General features: G+C 41.6%; 1 protein-coding gene across 2 annotated transcripts in view; it reads left to right on the top strand.

Annotated features, from left to right (window-relative positions):
- Positions 1-27,436, top strand: part of sntg1 (syntrophin, gamma 1) — a 476,380-nt gene that overhangs the window by 228,038 nt on the left and 220,906 nt on the right. The window contains exon 2 of one of the 2 annotated variants that reach the window (XM_059646062.1): positions 22,283-22,421. The exons of the other annotated variant lie outside the window; for it this stretch is intronic. The gene's annotated coding sequence lies outside the window, so the exon portion shown is untranslated. The remainder of the gene's footprint in view (positions 1-22,282; positions 22,422-27,436) is intronic. 2 annotated transcript variants of the gene reach the window in all.

Below are 27,436 nucleotides of genomic sequence, written 5' to 3'. Positions count from 1 at the left end.
CAAAGTCTGAAAGTCAAACAAGATGGGTTCTCAGTGTGGTCAGTTGGGACTGTGGTCAGTCAGTGGGCATGGTTGTACTCTCAGTGGCTCATCCGATTCCAGTCCAAGGGTATAGCCAGTCAGTGAGGTGCTTGGTTATTTTAGTGTCCAGGGGCTAGGACAACGTTAAGTACTGCATATCAGATACAAACGTCAGAGTGTTAGAGATAGGGCAGCTGGGCCGCTTTAGTCTCAGCGGGGTGGAATGGTGGTTATGTGCAATACTGAGAGTTACGTTCCATAAACAGTGAGAGGTATTTGCACTGCCAGAATTGGTGACTGACCCTGTGAGTTTGAGAGAACAAAGCAAGATTATGGGTCCCACCCTTTCACGACATTGAAGATCATTGATTTTGTATTTTTTAAAAAAAACTGCAGATGCTGGAGATCTGATATGAAAACAAATTGATGGCAAACTTCAGGGCTGGCAGCATCTGTGGGAAGAAAGCAGAGTTAATGCGAGTTTGTGATTCTTAATCAGAACTGATCTTATTTCTGCAGTGCTGGGCGTCCATTTTAACCCTTCACTTCCACGACCCTGGCCGTTACCTCAGTCCAGGCTGGCTACTTCTGGTGATGTGACATCTTAATGTGGTCATCAGAATAAAGGATGATATACTATCTACCACCCATTCACTAGCACCTCCAGTTCCTTGTCTGCAAAGCCATTGTGAGCTCTCTTTTTTTGGACCATATCCATTATGAATGGATGACTACCACAGTGAGAGGGACAATTCCTGGCATAAAGTGCCTGAAGCGATTTTAATCTGGGCTTTCAGTATGGTGTCATCAGCATAATCATGAGAATTATCAGCATTGCTGAGTGCTTCCACCTCTCCTACTGTACAATTGCTTGAGAAGGTCATTGAGGATCCCAGTTGCACAATAATTCAGGTGAAGAATGGCAGATTCCATGAGGAAAATCAATTCAGGCCAAGGTAGTCAAGATTCTGTGAATGTCATTTGACAAACTGTTTCAACTCAAGGTGTAAAGTTTAGTCCTATTTCTTGATTCTCATTTAGGAGGTTATATAACTTCGATTTTGGTTGGGAAGGCATTACTGTTGCAGAAGGCAGCTCGCAAACCAAAAGGCATTTTTCTGTCTTATCTCAAATAGGACAGCTATTTGTTGCCACCTAAATCTGACTTTGCACACACACCCACAGTGCAATGCCGTTTACATAAAGCTTTCCCCACTGCTTGAACAAAACACCAATGGAAAAACCACATACAATGAGTTTCTGTAACATTTTTTTCAGAAGAGCTGCAATTCCATCCACAATCCTTTGGTTTTAACAGTTTTTTTCTATTTTAGTCATAATCAAGAATAAAGACAATCAAATGATACAGTCTTTCCACATTTCTATGGTGAGTCATCCTCCTTCGCAATTGGAATTCTCTCTGCATCCAGGCATCAGCCTCCAGTCCCCATACTTGGGGTCCCCAGCTTCCCTGTGACAGAAATCCTCTGATAAGCTGCTTCACTTCTAGTAGCTGGACTCGTAGGATTGACCATGGCATGTGCCCTTGTGGCTGAATCTCACACCCTGACTGATATCTGCATAGTACCATGCCTGGTGGCGCTGCACCTACAGGGTTGACCATGGCCATACTGTAGAGGTATGGAGCACCCTGGCCCTTACTGCTTTAAGCGACTAACTGACCATGCTCAACTCTATACTGATATCATTAGCCACACTTGACTTATTGTACTGGGAACCATTCCCTGAAGGGTGTCTGCCTGGACTTAACTGAGGACTACCCCACCCCTTCAACTTTGAATTGTAGACATTTGAAATTGCACTTGAAACACGTGCAATGTATTAGCCAGCTAGCACAAGGTGTATGTGTATCACTGACTGCATGATACTGTGCAGCAACATGTCTTGACTGTTGACAATCAATGACAAGTTGCTTTGTATGTGCACTCAGAGGCAAGTCAAAAGTACAGTGAGCCTCTAAGATTCACCTAGGGGGACAAAGCGCTAAAAAGCAAAGCAAGACTGTGATCATCAAAGTAGGTAGTAAATGAGTGAGTGTGGAGCGAGTGAGGATCACTGAGCTACACCCTGGTCCATAACATGACCTTGGTGTCCATATACCTAAAATGGCCTGGCAGTAGTATTGCAATGAGTGGTGCTGGTGTTCTTCAAAAAGCAGCATTGATTGAAGTGCAGAACCGGATTGGAAATTTGCCATGATGCCGTGAGGCTAGTACATGTTGAATGCCAGTATCTGTTTACATGAGGTTTATGAGGTTCCTACCCAGGGAGTGTGTCCTGACGTCCAAGATGGAAGTCTGGAATCACAAGGTGGCTGTTTTGATTTTCATGTCAGACGTCTTGGGTATTTAGTTTCTATCTAGCAGGTGGGAGAATTGGAGGCTACATATTAATGAGGTTAGGTGATAACGAGGATAATAATAATCAATAAACCTTGCAGATATGTCTCTTGTCATTCATTAGTGAGAATTAATTTTACTGCCTGAGACTTGGTTGGAAAATGGGCATACTTGATCTGGATGTCTGGAAAGATCTGAGACATTTTATCTGATTTTCCTGAATTTCTTGTCATAGCTTATATTGCTCAGGAAGCCCAGCTCTTCCCCCCCCCACCCACTGCATCCCAAAACCAGTCCAACCTGTCTCTGCCTCCCTAACCGGTTCTTCCTCTCACCCATCCCTTCCTCCCACCCCAAGCCGCACCCCCAGCTACCTACTAACCTCATCCCACCTCCTTGACCTGTCCGTCTTCCCTGGACTGACCTATCCCCTCCCTACCTCCCCACCTACACTCTCTCCACCTATCTTCTTTACTCTCCATCTTCGGTCCGCCTCCCCCTCTCTCCCTATTTATTCCAGTTCCCTCTCCCCATCCCCCTCTCTGATGAAGGGTCTAGGCCCGAAACGTCAGCTTTTGTGCTCCTGAGATGCTGCTTGGCCTGCTGTGTTCATCCAGCCTCACATTTTATTACCCATATATTCCCAGTTGATTTTGAAAGGAGCCACATGATGATGAGAATGTTCAATGTTGCTGTCAATTTCATTGCCACGGGCATGTTGCTGCCTCTCAAACTGCACATCGGCAGATCTGCCTGGAGGAGGCAGCAGATTTAGATGGTAGCATTCCTAGTCAAGTGAAGACATTTCTGCTACTGCATGTATTAGTACACCCTCTTACAGCATGCAGCTGGATGGCAATGAAGACCCTGGTTTATTTCTTTAGGCACCGTTTGTTCTTCCACAGCTACAATCCTCTGAGCAACTTGTCGCTGATTCTGTTGGCTCGGTCCTTGCCAACCTGATGAGCTTAGTTGCTGAAACATGAAAACGCTAATCCATGAAGAAATGTCAGGAATGAATGTTTTTTTTTCCACTCTAATCTTGACACAGTCAAGGTCCCATTTGGACCTTTGTTATGTTCATATGTTGGCTGAAAGCTTACCCTAAAATCACTTCTATTCTTCCTCCATGACTTATCATTGGGTTTCCCCTTCTTTATTCTGCCATATGCCAGATGTTTGTAATATTCATCTGTACACTGTTATCTATGCATGCGACAATTAGCTCATACTGAGTCTTGGTGGAATTCTCTTGCCACTATGGTACAGGGCTCGAACCTTGGAATCTGCCATGTGAAAGGAGTTTCACCCCTACGTCCTTAACTGGACAGTGAGTGCTCCTGCATAACAGCCTCCTCCCTACCAGCACAATACCACTATTAGTGATGCATGGACAGCCTTCTCCTCAGAATTAAATGAATCTTAAGACATGATTGAGCTGTTGATTTCTGGAGGTGTAAGAGCTTATTTTCCATTTTTCTGCAGTTGACTGTTTCCCTTCTGTGCTAAGCCATTGAGTGAGTCTTTGTAAATAGTATTTTCCAGCTTCTGTTTCGGTTTCATCAGTTGAATGTTTTTGTGCTGTGTTGGAGTAAGGGCAAACAGATCTGGGGTCCATGCCATTTGTGTTGAGCAATCTCTGTGATGGATTCTTTTGTGAGCCGATTTAGAAAAAATAGCATAAATTCTCATTTGATTCCCTTCCCCAAGTACATTACACATCGTCCTCTACCTCTGAAATACCAATTACTTTCCTCTGTTCTGCCTCAATGTGACTTTGTGCCTGTAAGGCCTTTCACTACCTCTTTTGATATTGTTTTTCCTCCTGATCTCATTCCCTTTCAGGTTCCCATAACCAGTCTTTTAGGTTTACACTACCTCTTAGTCAATTCACCTGCACTTACTTTCTTTCTTCTGTTGTGCTGGAGATAGGAATCTATTCCTCCAGCTACACGCTTCAGATGTAGAGTCAGATTCATAAACGTACATTTCCTACTTTTGCCGAACAAGACTACATCAGTGATTTGATTTGAGCTCAAAGCCCCATGATATTTGCTTGAGTGTCTGGATTAATAATCCAGCGGCATCGCCACTAGGTCACCATCTCACCCACTGAGGTTTTTCTTTATGAAATTCCTAAATAACCAAATACAATCTTTAAATAATATTACCTTCTAAGAGTTTTAGATATTACCAATCTCTCATTAAAGGTTAACAAATCATTTATAATAGTGAGATATTTTTGTTAATAAATGTATTATTTCAATACCACTTATTAGGGATGTATGCCAGTCATTCTTCTTGCTAAAATCTTCTAATCTGTAAACACTGTCCAACAGTTACGATGTTCTCGCAAGCTATTCGGACAAGAGTAGGAACTACAAGGAGGATGCACAAACATGGCACCTTAGAATAGGGAGTCATTCAAGTGAGAGAGGAAATAGAAATGTAGTTGTGGTAAGGGGCATAATGATCATCCGTTTTCCTCATGAATACCTCAGTTGAACCTGCCTCCATTACATAATCAGGTGTTGAGCTTCTCTGATTTGCGCTAATTTCTTCTCGAGTACATTTCTTGTTCCCAAGGATGGAAAGAGTTTAAATCTTCTATCAAATCCAAATCTTGTTTCTCAGCATAGTCAAATGACATTCTGTACAAAATACGAGCCAGTGTTTGACATTCCTTTAGACGTACACTCAGTCACATATTAATAAAAACAGACTAAAATGCTGAATACAAGGTGACAGTCTTGAAATCTCGTTCATATTCAGAAAAGTAACTTGTGGTTTATGATCTTAAATCTCATTTTCATGACATGACCTGAAAGCTTCTCACGCCCATGTTGTTGTGAATGTTTCCATTTCACTTGTGCTGAGAGCTGGTTTGCAATTGCAAACAGCTGCAAAGAAGTAAGCAACTCTTTTTTTTCTTTCAAAATAATTTAGTGATCAACATTCATAGACCACTGCTGGCCGCATTTCAACAGCTCTTAATGGTTTGTTGATACTTGAGACTGTAAGATGTGGAAGCAAAAGTAGGCCGTTCCTTATATTGAGTCAACCTGCAATAAGATCATGTCTGATCTGATAATCCTCAACTCCTGTTCTCCATAACCCTTTATTCCCATATAAATTAAAAAAAAATTGTATCTCAACCTTGAATATGTTTAATGACCCAGCCTCAACTGCCTTCTACAGTAAAATATTCCACAGATTACCTTCCTCTGAGAGAAGTTCCTCCTCTTCTCTGTCTTAAAGTTTCAACTCCTTACTCTGAGATTATGCCCTCTGGTACTGGTCTGTCCCACAAGGGCAGACAGTGCTTCTGCATCTATTTTTTCAAGTCCCCTAAGAAGCTTCTTTATTTCAATAAGATTGACTCTCATTCTTTCAATTCTAGTGAGTACAGGCCCTAACATGCCAATCTTCCCTCATAAGTCAGTCCCTACATACTTGGCATCAGTCTAAGAAACCTTCTCTTGAACAGCTCCCAGTGTGTCTTTCCCTGAATAAAGGACTCAAAATGTTTACAGTATTCTAGCTGTGTCTGACCACTGCCTTATATAGATTTAGCCAAACCCCTCTATTTTTATACTCCATTCCTTTTGAGATAAAAGCCAACATTCAATTTGTCTTCCCTATTACCTGCTGAACTTGGAATCTGACTTCTTTTAATTCATGGAGTAGAACTCCCAAATGCTACTGTTCAGTAGCTCGCTGCAGTCTTTCGAAATTTAAATTGTACTCAGCTCCTCTATTCTTCATGAGAAAAGAGCACAATCTCACATTTTACCACATTTTATTCTGTCTGCCAGGTTTTTGCCCATTTACTCAACCTGTCTGTTTCCCTCTGCAAGCTTTTTGGGTCACTGTCACTACTTGCCTTTCCATCTATTTTCACATCAACCATAAAGCTGGGTACAGTACTTCACTTTTCTCATCCAGGTCATCAATACATGCTGGAAGAAGTCAGACACCAGTACTGATCCCTGTGGCACACCACAAGTTACAAGTTGCCATCCTGAAAATGTACCCCTTTTCTCAACCGTCTGTCTTCAATTAATTAACAGATCCCACATCCATGCTAACTAAGTACTTTCAATACCACAGGTTCTTATCTTCTTGGGAGTAGCTTAATGCCTTCTGCAAATCCAGTAGATTTTCTACTGCTTCCCTTTTAGCTGTTTGTTATCTCTTAAAGTAATTTTAGTAAATTTGTGAGGCATGGTTTCCCCTAAAATGAAGTCATGTTGACTGTATTTCTAAGTCCTCTGCTATTACGTCTTTTATAGATAGATTAATATTTTTCCAATAAAATGAGTTAATCTAATTGACCAATTGTTCCCTGTTTTTAGTCTCCTTTCCTTTTTAAATAAAAGTATTATGTTGACAGTTTTCCAAATCCATTGGAAATTTTCCAGAATCGAAGGAACCCTGGAAGATTAGAACCAGCACAACCACTACCTCTGAAGCTACTTCCTTGAATACCTTAGGATGCAGCCAGTCTTGACCAGGGATTTATTGGCCTTTAGACCCATTAGTTTCCCAGCACTTTTTCTCTAGTGGTAAGTTTTATATTTATTTCCTTTCCTCCTTTTGCCCTTTTGATTATTTAATAATTTTGAAATGCTGTTAGTGCTTTCTGCTGTGAAAACTGATGTAAAGCACTGATTAATTCCTCTGCTGTTTTCTGGTTCCCATTAGTATTTCCCCATGCTCATTCGCTAAGGGACCTATGCTCACTTTGGCTAAGGTGTTTTTGTTGTCTGTCTTCATATTAATTTTGAGTTTACCCTCAAAGTTTACTTTCTCACCTCTTTTTGGTCATCTTTTGTTGGTTTTTTTTTAAAGCTTTCCCAAACTTATGGCTTACCACTAATCTTTGCCACACTTTTTTTTATTCCATCTGATGCTATCCTTAACTTCCCTGGTTAACTGCGGTTTGAATATTCTCTTCCTAGAATGCCCCTTTCTAACTCAGCACGTAGTTAGGGTTTGGAATGCAATGCCTTATCATGTTGTGAAGGCAAGTTCAGTTGAGGTATTCATGGATTATACATTTCTAATTCCGTTTTCACTTGAATGATTCCCTATACTTTTAGGTGCCATTGTCAGTTTGCTCACCCTCCTTGCAGTCCCCACTCGAGAATGTCATAACTTCTGGACAATTGCAGAGGCTGAGACTACTCAAGCAGTACCTGGGTCCTCATTCTTGCCTCATCAGTAGGTGTACCCTCCTGTGCTTTATCACCAAACATTTTTTGATTACTAGTCTAAGGAGTGTGACCAGCCGCTAAAACAAAGTGCCCAGGTAACTTCTCCCTTTCCTGATCTGCTGCAATGTCTACAGCTCAGAATCCAGCCCCTTAACTCAGATCTGAAGTTGTGCAAACTGAAAACACTTGAGTTGTGCTTGTTCTGGGTCACATTGGTGTCTGGCAGCAACACGCCCTGTCACGACTGTGAATTTTGTTTAACTTGTATATCAGTCACTCAAGATTCCTTCTCCTTTGCACTGCACTGAACTGCTATCTTATTTTCATAAACTTAAAAGCAAAAGTATTTATCAATATTTATACAAATGTTTTTAAGAAAAGAGAAAAGAAAAACTCCTGAGACGTAAAGACAAACTGAAGACATTACTTTTACTTCAAAGACTAAGAATGATCACCAGCCCTACTCGTAAATCAATTTGTCTCCCAGCACTTGCTGCGGCCATGGTGTCACTTGCTGTTGGCTTCGCTATTGGTTGTCATCTTGATCCGTGTCTTTTATCTTCTCTCACTCTTTTAGATTCCCTACAGTGTGGAAACAGGCCCTTCGGCCCAACAAGTCCACACCGCCCCTTGAAGCATCCCACCCAGACCCATCCCCCTATAACCCACACACCCCTGAATACTATGGGCAATTTAGCATAGCTGATCCACCTAGCCTGCACATCTTTTGGACTGTCGGAGGAAACCGGAGCACCCGGAGGAAACCCATGCAGACACAGGGAGAATGTGCAAACTCCACACAGACAGTCGCCCGAGGCTGGAATCGAACCCGGGTCCCTGGCGCTGTGAGGCTGCAGTGCTAACCACTGAGCCACCATGCCCGCTTAAATTACTTTTACTTCAAAGACTAAGAATGATCACCAGCCCTACTCGTAAATCAATTTGTCTCCCAGCACTTGCTGCGGCCATGGTGTCACTTGCTGTTGGCTTCGCTATTGGTTGTCATCTTGATCCGTGTCTTTTATCTTCTCTCACTCTCTGGCGTGTTTACTTCCAGCAGATTTTTTTTATTCACCTGTGGGTGTTGCTGGCTGGCCAGCATTTATTGCCCGTCCCAAGTTGCCCTTAAGGTGTTGGTGAGCTGCCTTCCTGAACTGCTGCAGTCCATGTGTTGTAGCTTGACTACCAATGCGTTCAGGGAACAATTTCAGCATTTTGAGTCAGTGACAGTGAAGGAATAGTGGTATATTTCCAAGTCAAGATGGTGAGTGACTTGGAGGTGAACTTACAAGTAGTGTTGCTTCCTTCTAGATGGAAGGTGCTATGATCGAAAGACCTTTGATGAATTTTTGCAGTGTAAGACAATGGATGCTGTTGATGTCATGCCAATCAAGTAGCTGCCTTTTCTTAGATGGTGTCAAGCTTCTTGAGTGTTGTTTGAGCTGAACTCATCCAGGTCACTTGGGAGTGTTCCAACACACTCCTGACTTGTAGATAGTGAACAAGCTTTGGGGAGTGAGAAGGTGAGTTACTCACTACAGTATTCCTACCGTCTGACCTGCTCTTGTGGCGACTGTATTTATATGGTGAGCCCAGTAGAGTTTCTGATCAGTGGTCATTCCCAGGGTGTTCGTAGTGAGGGATTTGGTAATGGCAACACGACTGAATGTCAGGGGTTAAATTGTCTCTTGTTGGAGTTAGTCATAGCTTGGCATTTGTGTGACATAAATCTTACTTGCCACTTGTCGTCCCACACTTGGATATTGCCCAGATCATTTTGCATTTGAACATAGACTGTTTCAGTATCTGAGGAGTCGTGAAAGGTGCTGAACATTGTGCAATCATCGGCAAATATCTCTGCTCTGATCTTATGAAGGAGGGCATGTCATTAATGAAGCAGCTGAAGATGTTTGTGCCTAGAACACTACCCTGAGGAACTCTTGCAGAGATGTCCTGAAGATGAGATGTCTGACTTCAACAACAACAAACATTATCCAATGTGTTAGGTATGACTCCAACCAGTGGAAAATTTGCCACTGATGCCACTGATTCCAGCTTTGTTAGGATTCCTTGATGCCAGACTTCGTTGAACGCAGCCTTGACATCAAGGGCTGTCACTCTCATCACACCTCTGCAATTCAGCTCTTTTATTCATGCTTGAACCAAGACTGTAATGAGGTCAGGAGCTAAATGCAGAACAGAAACTGGGTGTCACTGAGCAGGTGCTGCTTGCCAGAGCGGTTGATGATAGCGTCATCACTTTATTGATGATTGAGAATAGACAATGTGGTGGTCATTGGCAGGGTTGGATTTGTCCTACATTTTCAGCACAGGACATGCCTGGGCTATTTTCTACGATGTCGAGAAGATGCCAGTGTTGAAACTGTACGGCAAGAGCTTGGCTAGGGCATGACAAGTTCTGGAGCATCTACTTTCGTGATTTCCTCAAACTCTCATGATTTCAAGTTATAGTCCAACAGGTTTATTTGAAAACACAAGCTTTTGGATTCTGTCTTTCTTCAGGTGCTCATGAGAAAAGTAGCAAAAAGAGACTGAACTTATAAGTAAAACATCAAAAGGTCAGACAATGATGTGAATTAAACAGACCTAAGATGCTGCTAAATCTTTAATCAGTTAGAAAGGAGATGTAGATTTTGATTCGTTAATGAGATGCCCTGAATTTCTGCTCAGAGATGAGTAAAAGTTTTGTCAAAGAAGAAGTGACTGGTCAGATAATGCAAGTTAGGTGTGAGGCCCTGTTTGGAATCTGTTTGTGTTTCGACTTGGAGTCAGAATTCTAAAGTAGGAATTCTTAAAACGCCACATTGACTGACTGACTGACTGACTGTCTACAAATTGTGTGCTTTTTGAACAACATAGAATGTATCTGCAGAGGCAAATTTACCCTGTAGACTTTGTGTGTGTGTGTATGTGTGTGTGTGTGTCTGTGTGTGTGTGTGTGTGTGTGTGTATGAGAATGGGAGTGAGTGAGTGAGAGAGACAGAAAGACAGATTGTATGTGTCCTCAGAGAATGAACACAGGATATGACTGATAGGGTACTTCCTGGGAGTGGAGAAACTACGCCATGTTCTTCGTAGCCTTCAATACATTGATGACAATGAGCACCTTGCCAAGACTTTCCTACGCCGCCACTTCTCGCCTTCAAACAACCACTAAACCTTAAACAAACCATTATTCACAGAATATTTTCCAACTTTCAGGACAACATCGACCACGATACCCTACAATCTTGTAAGGGCAATCTCTGCAAGACATGTCAGATCATTGAAATGGATACTACCTTCATACATGAGAATAACACCCACCATGTGCATGGCAGATACTCATGTGACATGGCCAACATTGTCTAACTCCTATGCTGCAGGCAAGGATGCCCCGATGCATGGCGAAACCATCCAGATGCTATGACAATGGACAAATGAACACCATGCAACAATTGCCACTCGGAAATATTCCTTCCCAGTGGGGAAACGCTTCAGCAATCAAGGACATTCAGCCTTGTATCTTTGGCTAAACATCCCCGAAGGTGGTCTTCAAATATGACACCAAAATTGGTGGCATACTAGATGGTGAAGAACGTTTTCTAAGATTAGAAAGGGACCTTGATCAGTTGGGCCAATGAGCCGAGGAGTGGCAGATCATGTTTAATGTGGATAAGTGTAAGGTATTTCATTTTGGTAAAACAAACAAGGACAGGACTATTATAATTAATGGTCTGGCCCTGGGTAGTGTTTTTGAACAGAGAGACCTTGGGGTTCAGGCACATAGTTCTTCGAAAGTTGCAGCACAGCAAGTTGATATTCTGAAACTTGACTCCTCTTGAATCTGAAAGACAAAAGTAGTTCAGCTATCTCTGTGGTTTTATACTTTAATCTTGCTGTGATCTGGGTTTAGACTGTCACCTCATTCCAACTGTGTGTTGTAGTTTAATTGAAGAAGTTTTAAACTTCATCTACTTTAGCTATTTCAGCATACCACACAATATATTAACTCCTGCACCACTGTCTTTGTTAAGTGCAATAGAGAGTCTCTCAACATTGAGATTTACTGATCAGTATTTATTGTCTCCTAAGATACATACCTTCTACGGTCTATTGCATTTTGTATTGTTTTGGAATTTATTTTCTTTACTTAGATTAGAACAACAGTGTTTCTTAGAATGACAATATTTACCACAACTGAGTTATTCACTTATCCCTGCTGGACAATCAGCTTGTTTTTGTGCCTTGATCCCACAATTTTGGAAACATGTGAAAATCATGGTTGGCAACATTTTAGAACATTAATTATATTAATTAATTCATAGTATATGGGTGTTGCTGGCCAGCATTTATCGCCCAGTCAGCCCCATTACTATGGGTCAAGGTTACATGTAGGCCATACCAGATAAGAACATTTTCCTTCCCTAAATGTTCTTGCAGAACCATTTTTTTTCTATGACAATTAGACTCGTCGTTCCAGATTTTTATTGAATTCAAATTCCACAAACTGCCATTGACAGAATTTGCACTTGCGCCTCTAGAACTTGACCTAGGTCTCTGGATTAATAGTCTAATTATTATACCAGTACAACATTTCCATCCCGAAAATATCAGAAACAGTTCATTAAGACATCTCTCGACAGTCATGTGGAGACTTATAATAACCTCTTTTTCTCAAACAATTCCCACTCGACCAATGTCAGAAATATACATGGTAGCAAGCAGCTGTTTCTGTTTCTTGGATCATAACAACAATGAATGGAGGATGACGATAACTAAATGATTGTTTTACTCAAATCACTGTTGATTTTTAGTGGACCAACAGCTGGTACATCTTTTTTTCTATTGAAACCCCATAGTAATTCAAGTAATTCTCTAAATTATTTTGGGTGATAATTGATTCTTTAAAAAATGTAAACCCTATAGACTGTGCACAATGATAAAATTTTTGCAACAAAAGATGTATCCTTCACAGCCATAAACATGCTGTCTGAGTAGAGTCATACAGATCTGCAGCACAGAAACAGACCCTTTGGTCCAATTCGTCCATGACGACCAGATATCCCGGATAAATCCTGCCGCATAGGCCAGCATTTGGCCTATACCCCTCTTAAACCCTTACTATTCATATACCCATCCAGATGCCTTTTAAATGTTGTAATTATAGCAGCCTCCACCACTTCCTCTGGCAGCTCATTCCATACACACACCACCCTCTGCATTAGGTCCTTTTTAAATCTTTACCCTCTCACCTTAAACCTATGCCCTCTAGTTTTGGATTTCCTTACCCTCGGTAAAAGACTTCGTCTGTTTACCCTATCCAAGCCCCTCATGATTTTATAAACCTCTATAAGGTCACCCCTCAGCCTTTGACACTTCAGCGAAAATAGCCCCAGACTATTCAGCCTCTCACTATACCTGAAAGCCTCCAACCCTGGCAACATCCCTGTAAAACTTTTTCGAACCTTTTCAAGTTTCACAACATCCTTCTTATAGCAGGGTGACCAGAATTGCACACAGTATTCCAAAAGTGGCCTAACCAATGTCCTGTACAGCCGCAACATGACTTTCCAACTTTTAGCTAGCATTTTTATATCTAATTGTCTCAAGAAAGTGTAGTGATTGTAATGAGATGAGTCAGGTCAACCTTACAGAATGAATTTCTGATTGGGGCTCTTAATCTAGCCCAGTCATGGAGCCCTGGCTGACAGGTAAGAACAGGTGTCTTTGACATCCAATCACTCTGAGACCTGGCTCTTTGGGAGCTGGATCAGTGTCAAGAACTCTGCACATGTAATTAAGGATGACTTGATGACAGGATATCATCCTCTGTAGAATTATTTCAGAAAGTAAACAGCAGATGCAGGAGTTTGATAAGATTTGATGGACAACTGTCAAATCATTGATAAGTTATTTTCATTATCCTGAGCCTCCTCAGGTGTTCAACATTCATTTTTGTTTCTTTATGCTCATTTCTGTCTTCCACATTTTTTATTCCAAATGCTTTAATTGGAATGCATTTGTGAAATGCTATAAATTCAACCGTACATGATCTAGCTGAGCTTGTCTAACCAACAGAAATTGGGCAGAATTTTTTCTCCATGGTGTGGCACGGCTGATGGTGAGAAAATGGGATGAAAATGAAAAATCAGATTGGGAACATCAGAACAGGAGTCGATCATTCACATGTCAAGTCTATTCTACCATTTATTATGAGATAACAAGGTGTAGAGCTAGATGAACACAGCAGGCCAAGAAGCATCAGAAGAGCTGACGTTTCGGGCCTAGACCTTGTTATCTCAGATTCTCCAGTATCTGCATTCCTACTATCTCTACCATTTATTGTGATATTTTTATGCCATTGCTAACCTAAAGATCTATTGACTTCAACTTTAAACAAACTCAAAGTCTGAGTTTCTACAACCCTCTTGGAAAGAGAATTCAAATGATTCACCACCTTCTGCATTTTAAAAAAAGATCCTCAGCTCAGTCCTAAATAGTCTAAAGTATTGATTCTGGAATCTTGTCATTGAGTGGAGACTGCCTTATTTTCATGAATTTGCATGCAATTAAAACCTCAACTTATCTTATTTCCATGCCACTTCTAAATCTACTTATCAATGAGAGACTACATGGTGCAAATTTCCAACTCATAAATCAGCAGGTACTTGACAGTTGTTGTTCACTAAATACCTGTCTAGGCATTACTCACAGCTTCTTCTGCAGTAATGGTGCTGTGGCCTGATTCTTCTTTCATGTAAGTCAACGTCAGCGAATGATGAGCCTTACCACATCATCGTGTTTGCTCTAAGTCCAACTTAGACATGACTTCGACCCTTTACTCAATGCTTTACTTTTGGGATGCCTATGACTTGCATGCTTCCAGAAGGCTTGGATATCTCCAAGGCCCTTATGGGCTGACCTAGACACATCCATCTTAGGGTATTGGCTTGTTTTATTAGCGCTCATAGTATTTGCACTAACTTTGAAGCTGACAGTCTCTGTTTACTCCTAACATCAGCGCTGGCTTATAGCTGCTAGTTTCTGTGTAACGCATGTTGCACTCTTAGTGCACGGGATCTTTTAATGCTCAGTTACAGGTTGCATGTTTCTGGTTTACATTTTTTTTTAACACAGAGGGAGGCAGAAGCTTATCATGTTGATGCTATGAGGTAGCTGTTTAGTCAACATCAGATCTGCAGCATGTGCTAACAATTGACACTGCAAACACACTACATTTGCTTCCAACAAATGGCAATGTGTGAAAGTCAAACAAGAAACCACATTATGGCGGAAATAGGAGGGACGACAGACAGTTGTATGCTCTGCCACAATCAAGACACTAATCGTGTTTCTGATGTTGACATAACACGGTGCCACACAGAAACATGTTTCAGTCCAGGTCGTTTGATCATGGTCAGTCCATCATTGATCCCACGAGAGTCTGGGAATCTGTGTATTATAGTTTAGGAATTGGGCCGTGATCACACTTGCAGGTCAAGTGCAAGCAGTCCAAAAATGTAAAGATTTTTGGTCAGTTGAGGCGCTGTGGAGACATTCATCTGCGCATAGTCAGTGGTCAGTGCTGGTGGTCTTGTTAGGAATGCTTAGCAGGATAGTCTATGGAGTACTGGGGAAAGTGGGCCACTGAAGTCTAGAGATACGCTTCTGCCACTGAGGGAATGTTGACAATGATAGAAAACAGGTGTGGATGGTAATGTAAATATAGTAAGTGGGAGGGAACTGGGACCTCTAGGAGAGAAGATTCAAACTTGTCACAATGATTGTGAGTTCTAATGTACTGGATGTAGGGCCAACAGGGGCACAGGAATTTCCAAAGCCATGGCTCTGTGCAGTAAAATGGCATATTAATAGTCATTTAAAGAATCACAATGGAAATAGGGAAGGCTGAAAGGCACTGGGGGCCACAGAAACAGAACCCTAAAAGGAAACATGAAGAATGGGTGTATATTTGAGTCATGGGTGGAACCTGGAATTTAGTCACCATGAAACAATGTTGGAACCTTGCTGGGTCTGATCAAAAGTCAACTGCACAGTAACTACATATCATGGTGACGCTACGTGCAAAGTACGCAGCATAAGTTATTGTGCTGTTTTCTCTGAGAGCACTGTATGAATTTTGGAATTGGAGGCCCTTTAAGTCAATTGCAGTAATCATACTCCCATTGATTCAGTAACATCATCCACTGTCTTCAGTGTGTATTTCATCAACATTCACTGTTCAAGAATGCACAGTAAAAATGATGGCCTCAAAACCATCATGACTGCTTTATTGTGTATATTAATTCCTTCCTTGAATTGGCAGCTAAATAGGTTTAATCAAAACCAGGCTCTTAAAATTACAATGAAGGCTGTGAATTTACTAATCTACCTTAATCATCTGGCACCAGTACTGGAATAGAACGGAGCTCTTCTGGTGAGGCGGGCTTCACTTCAATCATACTGGGATCAGTGTCTTAGTGAGTCAAATAACTAGGGCCACAGAGGGAGCTTTACCCTAAATAGAATGGGTGAGGGTTCTAGGAAGGGTATATGTAGGCTTACAAAAATAAATCATGAGATCATTGCAGGATAGTTATTTACGTAGTGATATCCTGCTTGCGACAGCAAGAGAAAACAGGAAGAAACAGTGACTGGGTTGAAGACGGGGAAAGCTTGTAAAAAGGTGAAATTAATGGCTCTCTATTGAAATGCACATAGTATTTGGAATAAAATAAATGGAATAACTGCAGGTTACTGTGTTTATTATGTCCATAATTGAGACGGTTACAAGAAGATCAACACTGAAAATTAAATGTTTAGGGTTTTGTGACTTCTTGGAACGTCAAGCAGGAAAGAAAACCGGTTGAGTAGCTTTTTGTCATCACATGTATTTTACAGCGGAAAAAAAGAACGGTAAAATACAGTGAAAGGCTTTTCTACTGCCACCATGATCTGGCACCATTTTGAATAGTTTTAAGAGTAAGGAAAAAGAGACAGATATAATTTAAAGTTCGTCGTAAGTCATGAGCCTGCTCATCATTAATGGCATCTGTGCTGCCAACCCTCCTCAACTGCCTCGCTGCCGACTACACCAGACTCAACTAACTTCGAAACGACCACTTTTCAGGCACTTTCTTTCACCATTGGGCCGATTTCTCCTCCACCACGACCTTGCTGCCAGCTGCAGCTGACCACCCGCCAAAATGAGTCACATCTCTTGCTGCTGGGCCTACCTTCTCAATGTCACTGTGATGTTCTTCCACCATCGCTTTGCTGCCTCCAGCATTAGACTCATCCAGTAGTGAAATTGCCAATCATTCAGTGCTGGGCCAACATCGTCGATGTCACCTCTGCCAATGCAGAAGTCACCAATTCCGCTGCGAGGTCCCATGCTCATATCGGAATGGTAAGTAAGGGCTTACTCCCCACTGCCGCCATGAGGTCCACGCTGGGCCCATTCGATTTCACTTGATTTCCTCTCGGCCACTGATGCCATTGAGGCCAGGACAAGAAGTAAATGAAAGGAAAATTAAAGAAAAGCGGTTGGAGTGGATAAGACCCAGCTCAGGAGTCCTACTCCATACTTGTGAAAATTGGAAAAACAGCGATGGGAAAACACTGCTAACAGTGGCCTAGAGGATTCCACACAGTAGCCACGCTGTAGGGCAGACTCTAAGGCAGGAACTAGTCAGGACGTATCTAAAAAGCCTACATATTATTCCTGAGCCTCAATTTTGATGTAGACTGGGAGAATCAAATAGTCCAAGGTATTCATGAGAAATAGTTCATGTAATTGGGACAGTTTCTTCGATCAATATATTGATCCAATCAGGCATTAAATTTTGGATCTAGTAATGTGCGATGAGGGAGGTTTGAAAAATTATGTTGGAGTAAACAGTCTCACTGGAAACAGTGACCATTACATGCTAGAATGCAGCATTCAGTTTGAGAGATAAGAAATTGGGTTTGAAGTCACTGTGCTAACTGAAGTAAAGGTACTTAATGGAGGAATAAGGTATAGGTAGCTGGATTACACTTATAAAGGATTTTAACAGTAGAGACAGTTGAGGAACAGTGGCAGACTTAGAAAATAATTGTTCATGGCTTATGTCACAGATCTATCTGTATGAGGACAAAGGAATCTCGGAAGTAGATAGACTGTGGTAAACAAAGGAAGTTAAAAATAATATCACATTGAAAGAAAAAGACATATGATGTAGCAAAGATTTGTGGTAAATAAAAGGATTGGGCACATTTTAAAACCAACAAAAGATGTTCAAAAATAATGAAAAACAATTAACTTTGAGGATAAAGCAGGAAGTAATATTAAAATGGACAAGACCTTCACTAAAGGTATAAAAGGAAGATAGAGGTCAAAGTGAGTATTTGCCCTTCGAGAATGAGGTTGGGGAAATAATAATGAGCAATTGGAAATTGTGGATGAGTTGTATAAGTCCTTTGCATCAGCCTTCACAGTGGGAGACATTAATAGTATTCCAAATAACTAAATAGTCAAGGATCAAAATTGAGGGTGGGATGGGGGGAGAAAATACATATGACGAAAAAAATACTGGGATAATAATGAGACTCAAAGCCAATAAACCCCCTGGACACGATTGGCCACATCCCAGGATCCTAAAGGACGTAGCTACAGAGGTGGTGGGTGGCATTGGTAGTAATCTTCCAGGAATCCTTAGATTCTGGAAAAGTTCCAGGGTTTGGAAAAGTGGTAACGTAACACCTTTATTCAAAAAGTTATGGAGACAAATACAGGTAACTATGGGCCAGTTAGATTAACAGCTGAAGGATTGCAATAGAATTTTACAGATAGGTAATTTAGTCAAGCAGAGTGAGCCATGACTGATACATATATTAGAAGTCTCTGATGAGATAACAAGCAAGTAAAAGAGTACCATTATATATAACATATTAGAATTCCCAAAAGCCGCTCATAAAGGTGCTACACATAAGCTATTTAATAAGATATGTGTTGGGTTATAATATTAGCTCAAATTGCCTAGATGAGTACAGCCCCAACAACATTCAAAGAGCTTGACAAAGCAGCCCACTTGATTGGCACTATATCCACAAGCATTCACTCGCTCCACTGCTGACGTTCATTCACAGCCGTGTGTACTATCTACAAGATGTGCTGCAGAAATTCACCAAAGATCCTCAGACAGCACCTTCGGGTACCGCTTTGCAGAACACCTATGCTCGGTTCACGATAAACAACTGCATCTCCCAGTCGTGAACCATTTCGACTCCCCCTCCCATTCCTTAGATGACATGTCCATCCTGGGTCTCCTGCAGTGCCACAATGATGCCACCCTAAGGTTGCAGGAACAACAACTCATATTCTGCTTGGGAACCCTGCAGCCCAAAGGTATCAATGTGGATTTCACAAACTTCAAAATCTCCCCTCCCCCCACTACATCCCAAAACCAGCCCAGCTTGTCCCCGCCTCCCTAACCTGTTCTTCCTCTCTCACCTATCCCCTCCTCCCACCTCAAGCCACGTCCCCATTTCCTTCCTAATAACCTCATCCCACCCCCTTGACCTGTCCGTCCTCCCTGGTTTGACCTATCCCCTCCCTGTCTCCCCACCTACACTCACCTCTACTGGCTCCATCCCCACCTCTTTAACTTGTCTGTCTCCTCTCCACCTATCTTCTCCTCTATCCATCTTCTACCCATCTCCCCCTCTCTCCGTATTTATTTCAGAACCCTCTCCCCCTCCCCCATTTCTGATGAAGGGTCTAGGCCTGAAATATCAGCTTTTGTGCTCCTAAGATGCCACTTGGCCTGCTGTGTTCATCCAGCTCTACACTTTGTTACCTTCCAAAACCACACCACTCCAGCTAGAATGACAAGAGCATCAGACATTTGGGAACGCTACCACCGCTGAGTTCCCCTCTGGATTGGAAAAAAAACTCTATTCCTTCACTGTCGCTGGGTAAAAATCCTGGAATTCCCACCCTAATAGCATTGTGGGTCAACCTACAGCAGGAGGACTGCAGCAGTTCAAGAAGGCAGCTCACCATCACCTCAAGGCCAACTAGGGACGGGCAAGAAATGCTGGCCAGCCAGTGATGCACACATCCCACAAATGGATAGAAACAAAAAGGGATTAGCCACCTAATAGAGGCATTGACTTAACACAGACAAAGGAAGCATTTTCTACATGACAACCTGTAAATAGTGGAGTACCAGAGGGATCACAGCGAGGTCTATGATTATTTACAATATACGTTACTGACATGAATGAGGAAAGCAAATATCCTACAGCTAATTTTGTGGAGGACACAAAAAGATGGGAAATTAAGTGGTGAGGATGGCAAAAGAGAGATACAGGTAGTATTAATTGAATGAGCAAAAACCAGGCAGATAGAATATAAGATGGGAAAGTGTGCACTTTGACAAGTAACATAGAGGGGCTAAATATTGTTCAATGGAGGAAGACTGTAGAAAGTTGCAGAACTGGGGGATTTGAGGGCCCTCATGCATTAATCCCAAAAAGTTAGCATACAAGTTCAGCTGATAATAGGGAAGGCAAATTGAATGTTGGCTTTTGTTTCAAAAGGAATAAAGTCTTGTTAAAACTACAAAAGGCAGTAATCAGACATACTTGGAATACAGTGAACAGTTTTGGTCTCAGTATCGAAGGAAAACTGTACTGGAATTGGAGGTAATCCAGAGAAAGTTTGTGTTTTGAGGCCAGGTATGGAGAATTTTCTTCTGAGGGGAGTTTAAGTTTTGTCTGCATTCTTTAGAGTTTAAAAAAGAAAGACACCCATATTGAAACATATAAGATAGTTAGTGGGCTTGACAGGGTGGCTACTGAAAGTCAGAGAGTGTTGGCCCAGAGGACGCATTCTCAGAATAAGGGGCCACCCTGTAAAGACAGATGAGGCAGTGTTCCCTTCTTCAGTGGATAGTTTTGTTTTACCACGGAGGGCTGAAGAGATTAGGACATTGAGTATAATCAAGGCTTAAATAGTTAGAATTTTAATCAGTAAAGGAATCAAGTATTATGACAGCGAAGTGGAATTGAGGATTATCAGATTAGCCATGATCTCATTGAATGGCTTTTAATTCCCTCCCATTTGGGGAACACTTCAACAGCCAAGAACATTCAGCCTCTGAGCTTCAGGTAAGTGTTCTCCAAGGTGGACTTCAGGATACACAACAACGCAAAATTGCTGAGCAGATGCTAATAGCTAAGTTCCATATCCATGAGGATGGCCTCAATCGTGTTCTTGGGTTCATGTCTCACTACAGGTTACCCCATCACGCTATATACTCCCACACATGTACTCACACACGTACAAACGTGCTGTCTCTCACAAACACACATGTATTCTTGCACACTTACACAGACCATCTCTCGCTCGCTCTCTCTCACACACACTCTTTCTGACACACGCACCCATACTGCCTGTCACACACACAATCCTTCACTCTCTCAAGCACACATGCACACACACATGGGGATACGGACGCACACACACACACAGACACTGATATACACATGAATTATTTCAGCCAAGATGTTTGTGTAGTTGCAGATACATTCTGTTTTGCTCCAGGAAAACCCTGATCCTAGTTTAAAACAGACAAATTCTAAGGAAGATCTCAAACCTATAATGTATTCTCTGACCTGAAATATCACCTCTTGTATACATTGATATAACCTTTAATTAACTCAGGACAATGACTTGGAAGGAATCTGAATTTTACATTTTAATCAGTAGTCTTCTTCCTAATCAATTAAAGATTTAACAAAAGATGGCCAGTTTTAGGTTGTTACATTTCTGCTTATAACGTCTGTTGGACTATAATCTGGAGCTTTATGATTTTTGACTTTGTCCACCCCAGGCCGACACCGGCATCTTCACATCACAAATTATAATGCCCAGCATTAAAAAATTGGTAGCATTTCAGATAAGTTCTGTAATTGACTGTGAAAGTATGTATTAAACTTTGATAAGGAATAATGAAAAGTAGGGTTTGAAAGATTATCAAAAACTGATATTGTAACTAATTTTGACGCTGTTATTTGCAAAGTCGTGGGACATTCTAAGTCCATCCTAAACCAGAAACCATTGTTACATTCCCATGCAGCTTAGATAGGTAGGTTAGGTGGACTGGACATGTTGAATTACCCATAGTGTCCAGGGATGTGTAAATTAGGTGGATTAACCATGGGAAATGCAGGGTTACAGGGAAAGGGTAGGGGGATGGTTCTGGGTGGGATGTTCTTTAGAGAGTGGGGGTAGAATTGTTGGGCCAAATGGCTCATTTCCACACTCTAGGGATTCAGCTAATCTTCCTTTTGCAGAATCTGGTAATAATAGATTCTATAAGTTAGTCAGAACCACTGGACATCAGCACTGTAGGAATTAAGGTCTCCAATGATTCCTTTTTCATTTATTATTTCAACAATAGTGATAATAATCTGACGTATTTCACAGTTTGCAATACACTCAATGTTAGTCATAAGCATGTTAATCCCTAGTCATATTTTAGCATTTGAGAAAAGAATTTCATTTAATATTGGTTTTCTGCAAGGAATGAGTTTTCACGCATATATGGAAACTAAAGGCGTGAGAACAATGACACTTAATGCATTCAACATATATCCTGAGCCATGACAATAAACAACTCATTACCTTTTCAGATAATCACAAAACACCTCACAGCTGTTTTATTGGAAACCTTTTTTGGCTTCTTTGAAGTCAGGAACAGAACTAAAGACAGCATTGTCAAGTCTATGTCAAGACTAGCTTTCAAAAACCAAACATTTCAAAAGCAAACAGGTAAGAAAAGATTAAGAAGGACAAAGTACTACCTAAGGTAAGAGTTAAGTAAAATGCCCATAAAATCTTCATAACTGTGTCAGAAAGGTTAATGAAAATTATCTGGAGATTTATAGAAACGTGTGTCAAGCAATAGTCTGATACATCAACTGGTGTCAAACATGGAATAAAAGGCAAAGCATTTCATCAAATTTAATTATGTGAAAAGGAAGTAGAGGTAGCACATATGAAGTGAAATTTTCACATAAAAATGTTGAATGGAATTTGTAAGTTAATACAAATTTTGTCAATTCTGTTCTTAAAAAATCATTCAAGAATAAAAGTATGATGATAAGGCAGTTTTGTCAGCACTGGAAGTTCTGGAATCTGAAGCCTCACAGAACAGATGTCACATATGAAAGTATTTTACCACTACTTTTACTACCTACGCAGTACTAGTACATTCACTATAGATTATGTAAAATCAAGCTATTTTTCAGAATATAATGATGAATAGACTTAAAATATCTGTAGTTGAGACAAACTGAAGAGAGTCAGCTCTCCCATTATGTTTGAGGTGCTGATCTGGCAGGCTGTTCTGAAAGGATGTAATGGTGTACAGCTGAAACCAGAGATAGAACTGTGGATGCTGAAGTCAGAGGCTATACAGTATGGAGCTGGAGAAACACAGCAGGGGTTGGGACCTTTCCAACCCGAAACATCAACTTTCCTGCTCCTCTGATGCTGCCTGGCCTGCTGTGTTCCTCCAGCTCCTCACTGTATTGTCCCCAGCTAAAACCAGTTGTGTTCTGCTTGACTTCAGTGAAAATAGGTTAACCTACCTAGAGAGAGAATAAGTGAATCTGCAACTTGTGTTGGTCTGAGCAGTGCTGTGCAGGAGAATGGAGGGATATCGGAGTGTTGTTTGATTGTTGAAAGTAGGATGCTGCTTGATTTTTGATCCTGGATGAGGTCACCATGGAGTGTGTTGTGGCACTGAAACTGTGTGAGACTCCACAGTTCTGCTGTTGCTCTCCAAGAGGATTTAAATCAGAGCATTCAAAAACATTTGAAATGCATGTCATATGGTGATGCCCCAGAACATAGTGGGCCATCCCTTCTTCATTGCGTCTTCTTGTCATTTTTGCTATAAGTTCTCACGTCCTGTTATGGACACATTCTAATGCCTGGTGGGCGCTCATTAAATCATCAGTTGTCCCTCGCAGACAAGGATGACATTCTTCCGCTCTCAGGTTGAGTCCATAGGTGGCTGTACAGACCGATATGGCCACCACCGGCTCTATTACACTTGGGGCAGGTGGTGGTCATGGGAAGTAGTGGGTGCGGCTTAGCATAGGCGCACACTATTTTTGTCCAGCTTCCATTTTTTAAAACATTAGTAAGTCTCAAAGTACTGGACACCTTCCTGTGTGCTCGTCTTCCACTTGGATGGTCTTGGGCTAGTGATTTGCAGGTGGCTGTGGGAATGCTGCTCTTCACCAGTGAAGCATTGAAGGTAGTGCTTTCTCTGTCCATGTGATGCTTGCCTGTTGTTTTGAAGCTGGGAACATAGCTTTTGTCTCTTTAAATAGGCAGCCTTTAACTGGTGTGGGTTGCCATGACACCCAACCATTCTAATTAGTTGTGAAACTTAAAATGGATTGCTAAATCCATCGCTCAATTAAAACGTCACCGCAAATCTCACCCCACTAACACTTAACCTTCTCTGCTTCTCCTGTTGTGAGGGCATTTACACAGTAGAACATTGCCTTTGATCTTAGAATTAGAATTCCTACAGTGTGGAAACAGGCCCTTCAGCCCAACAAGTCCACACCGAACGTCAGAATATTCCACCCAGACCCATCCCCTATAATCCACCTAATCTACACCTCCCTGAACACTATGGGCAATTTTGCATGACCAGTCCCCCTATCCTGCACATCTTTGGACTGTGGAAGATAACCAGTGCACCCAGATAAAAGCCACACAGACATAGGGAGAATAAGCAAACTCCACACAGACAGTCACCTGAGGCTGGAATTGAACCTGGGTCCCTGGTGCTGTGAGGCAACAGTGCTAACCACTGAGCCACCATGCCGCCCTTATTACCTGTTGAATTGTTGTTGAGTGCCCAATATTTATTAGGCCTGCTAGATGTGAACTAAAACAATCCTTTGTAATGTTGGATAGAAATTTGGCATCATCTGTGGGTAAAAAGGAATCTGTTTGCTTAGCACTTCGAAAACATCGTTAAGCTCAACGTCCATGACCTGGTCGTGTTCCATTCTGTGAATGTTTTTTGTTTTATTTTCTGGTCATTATCACCCTGCTGCATTCAAATGGATTGTAATATGCTCCTTTATTACAAGAGACAATCAGTACTAATTGGTTTTAAAAGATCTTGGGATGTTTCAAGGTTGTGAAAGACAACAGAGATTTACCCTTTAACTGAAAAGAATGTGAGGGTGGTTGCCTTGAAGAGTGTGAACACCACGCACATCCCTGACACAATTCCCACCAATTGGAAAGCTAACTGGATCAACTGTAAAACAGATACTTAAGTAGTGACAAGATGGGCTTCTCAATCAGTCAGTTCCCGAGACAGCAACGATTTTCCTCCTCACTGTACATCCACCACTACCACCCCCACCCCCTGAACTTGCTGGCCAGTACGGCTGAAGAACCCGGCTGCTTTGAACAGTCATGTTCTTAGTTTCATTCAATGCTGAGGACCAACTGCAGGAGGAACGCTCAGTTGGCAGGATGGCTATCTTGCGATGCAGAGTGACTTCAATAGCTTCAGTTCATTTCGCACTCCTCCTGAGGTTACCATGAAGGTCAATCCTTCTCAACCCCTCCACTTGTCTGAGTGGCATGGTGAGCCTCAGGTTAAACTAACAATAGTTACCTCTCTCTCTAATGAGAGAGCAGCCTCATGGTGTAGTAGGAAGGCAGTGACTTTGTCTTTTCTATCAAGTATTAGAAGAGTAAAAAGTCATGTACATTTAGCTCCAAGTTCACTGCCAGTCACTCAGCAACCTGATAAAGACATATACATTGTTATTCCTTTCTGTTCTTGAATTGAGATATTTGATCTTCAACCTAGTACCTATTTAGGAATACTATTTCGAAAAGGACTGGGATGATGTAAAGAGCAAGCCCATATTACCTTTTCAATGCAGCCAGTGATTAATTGGCAATAAATCTGGCTCCAACACTGCCACTCAGGTCCTCAGTAAGTACGCACTCATAGTTGTGAGGATCCACTTAAATCATTTGCTTCAGCAATGCAAGTATTCTGATAATCCACTGTAGGAGTGGCCTAGTGCCCTTTTAGCAGGACTGTTTGTCATCAAAGTAAAGTCTGATTTTTGCATGACTGCAAATAAATAGACCAATGCTATTCTTAGTCTTCATTACAAGACATATGGCGTGCAGGAAAAGAAATGTTTTGCAACAATGATATAACATTTCGGTGAGGCCAAACCTGGAGTACTATATGAGGTGACATTGAATCATCCTGTGATAAGAACTTGTCTTGGTGGTGTGAAGCATCTGTGGTTTAATTCCATTCACTAATGCCCTTTGGAGAAGGAAGCTGCTGTCCTTACCTGGTCTGGCCTACATATGACTTCAAACCCACAGCAATATGGTTGACTCATAACTACCCTCTGGGCAATTAGGGATGGACCAGAAGTGCTGCCTAGCCAGCAACACCCTCATCCCATGAATGAATAAAAAAAAACTGCAAAAAAAAACTGAAAACCACAACCACTGCAAACCTTTTCCCAGGTTATAAATACATAGCACTACATAAGTCATTGCCTTCAAATCCTAATTGTGCTTCACTAAGTTTTGATCATATTGTACTCTTTTCCTGTTGTGGTTGGTTGGCTGTACACAGGAAAGCCACACACACTGACCAAATACTGAATTTCAACTGCAACCACTCTAACACTCTGAAATGAAGTTGCGTGGAACTCCATTTAAATGGGCAACAACACACTGCACCAACACAGAACTACGCTAAAAAGAAGAAGGCTACCTCTTCCAAATATTCAATGACCATGGATACCTGAAAAATTGGGTCAAAAGACACCGGGAAGATACTGCATGCCCCAACACACTCATCACACTACCTTACGTCAAGAACACATCTGAACTGACCACAAGACTCCTACCACTGGGCATCAGAGAAGCACACAAACCCACATCAATCCTACACCAACTGCTAACCTGAACCAAAGACCTGTTACCCATTATGGACAGGACTAACATATTATACAATATCCCCTGCAAAGACCATGATAAACATTACATTGGACAGACAGGAAGAAAATTAGCTACAAGAGTACATGAACATAATGAGCAACAAGAAGACACGACCAATACTCACCCATCTCTGTCCACATGGATAAGGAAAACCACCAGTTTGATTGGGACAAGCAAGGGAATTCCTAGAGGCCTGGTTCTCCACTAATAAGCCCATCAACAAACATATACCCCCTATATAAACTCCACTGTGAAGGAAAACTGGAAGTGAGGTAACCCAGCTCAATGGACAACAAAGTTTAAATAACAGGTGGGAAAACACAACATTGTTTCATTGGAGGCTGCGTTGATGGTGTGACCAACAGGGTAATGAAACATCTGCGGAACAATGATCCAGCTTGGCAAGCCAACCAGCCACAACATCCATAACCGAAGCAAAAAATCTACTCAAAAACCTTTATTCTTTTCCATGGTTAAAGATTGATGGATCATTATTTTACTGTTCTAGCAATAGCAAATCCTCTGACAGCAATATCTGGCTTCATATGGTCCACCTTGTGAGCTATTCAAGCTCTGCATGAGAATCACAATCCTCCAATTCACGATGCACTTTCAGAACTGGATGTGAGTTTGCTCGCTGAGCTGGAAGGTTAGTTTTCAGACGTTTCGTCACCATTCTAGGTAACATCATCAGTGAGCCTCCGACGCAGCGCTGGTGTTATGTCCGGCTTTCTATTTATCTGGTTGTTTTCCTTGGGTTGGTG

This window comes from Stegostoma tigrinum, chromosome 5, assembly GCF_030684315.1.
Source record: "Stegostoma tigrinum isolate sSteTig4 chromosome 5, sSteTig4.hap1, whole genome shotgun sequence".
Taxonomy (NCBI): Eukaryota; Metazoa; Chordata; class Chondrichthyes; order Orectolobiformes; family Stegostomatidae; genus Stegostoma; species Stegostoma tigrinum.
This window is presented reverse-complemented; position numbering and strand designations above follow the sequence as displayed.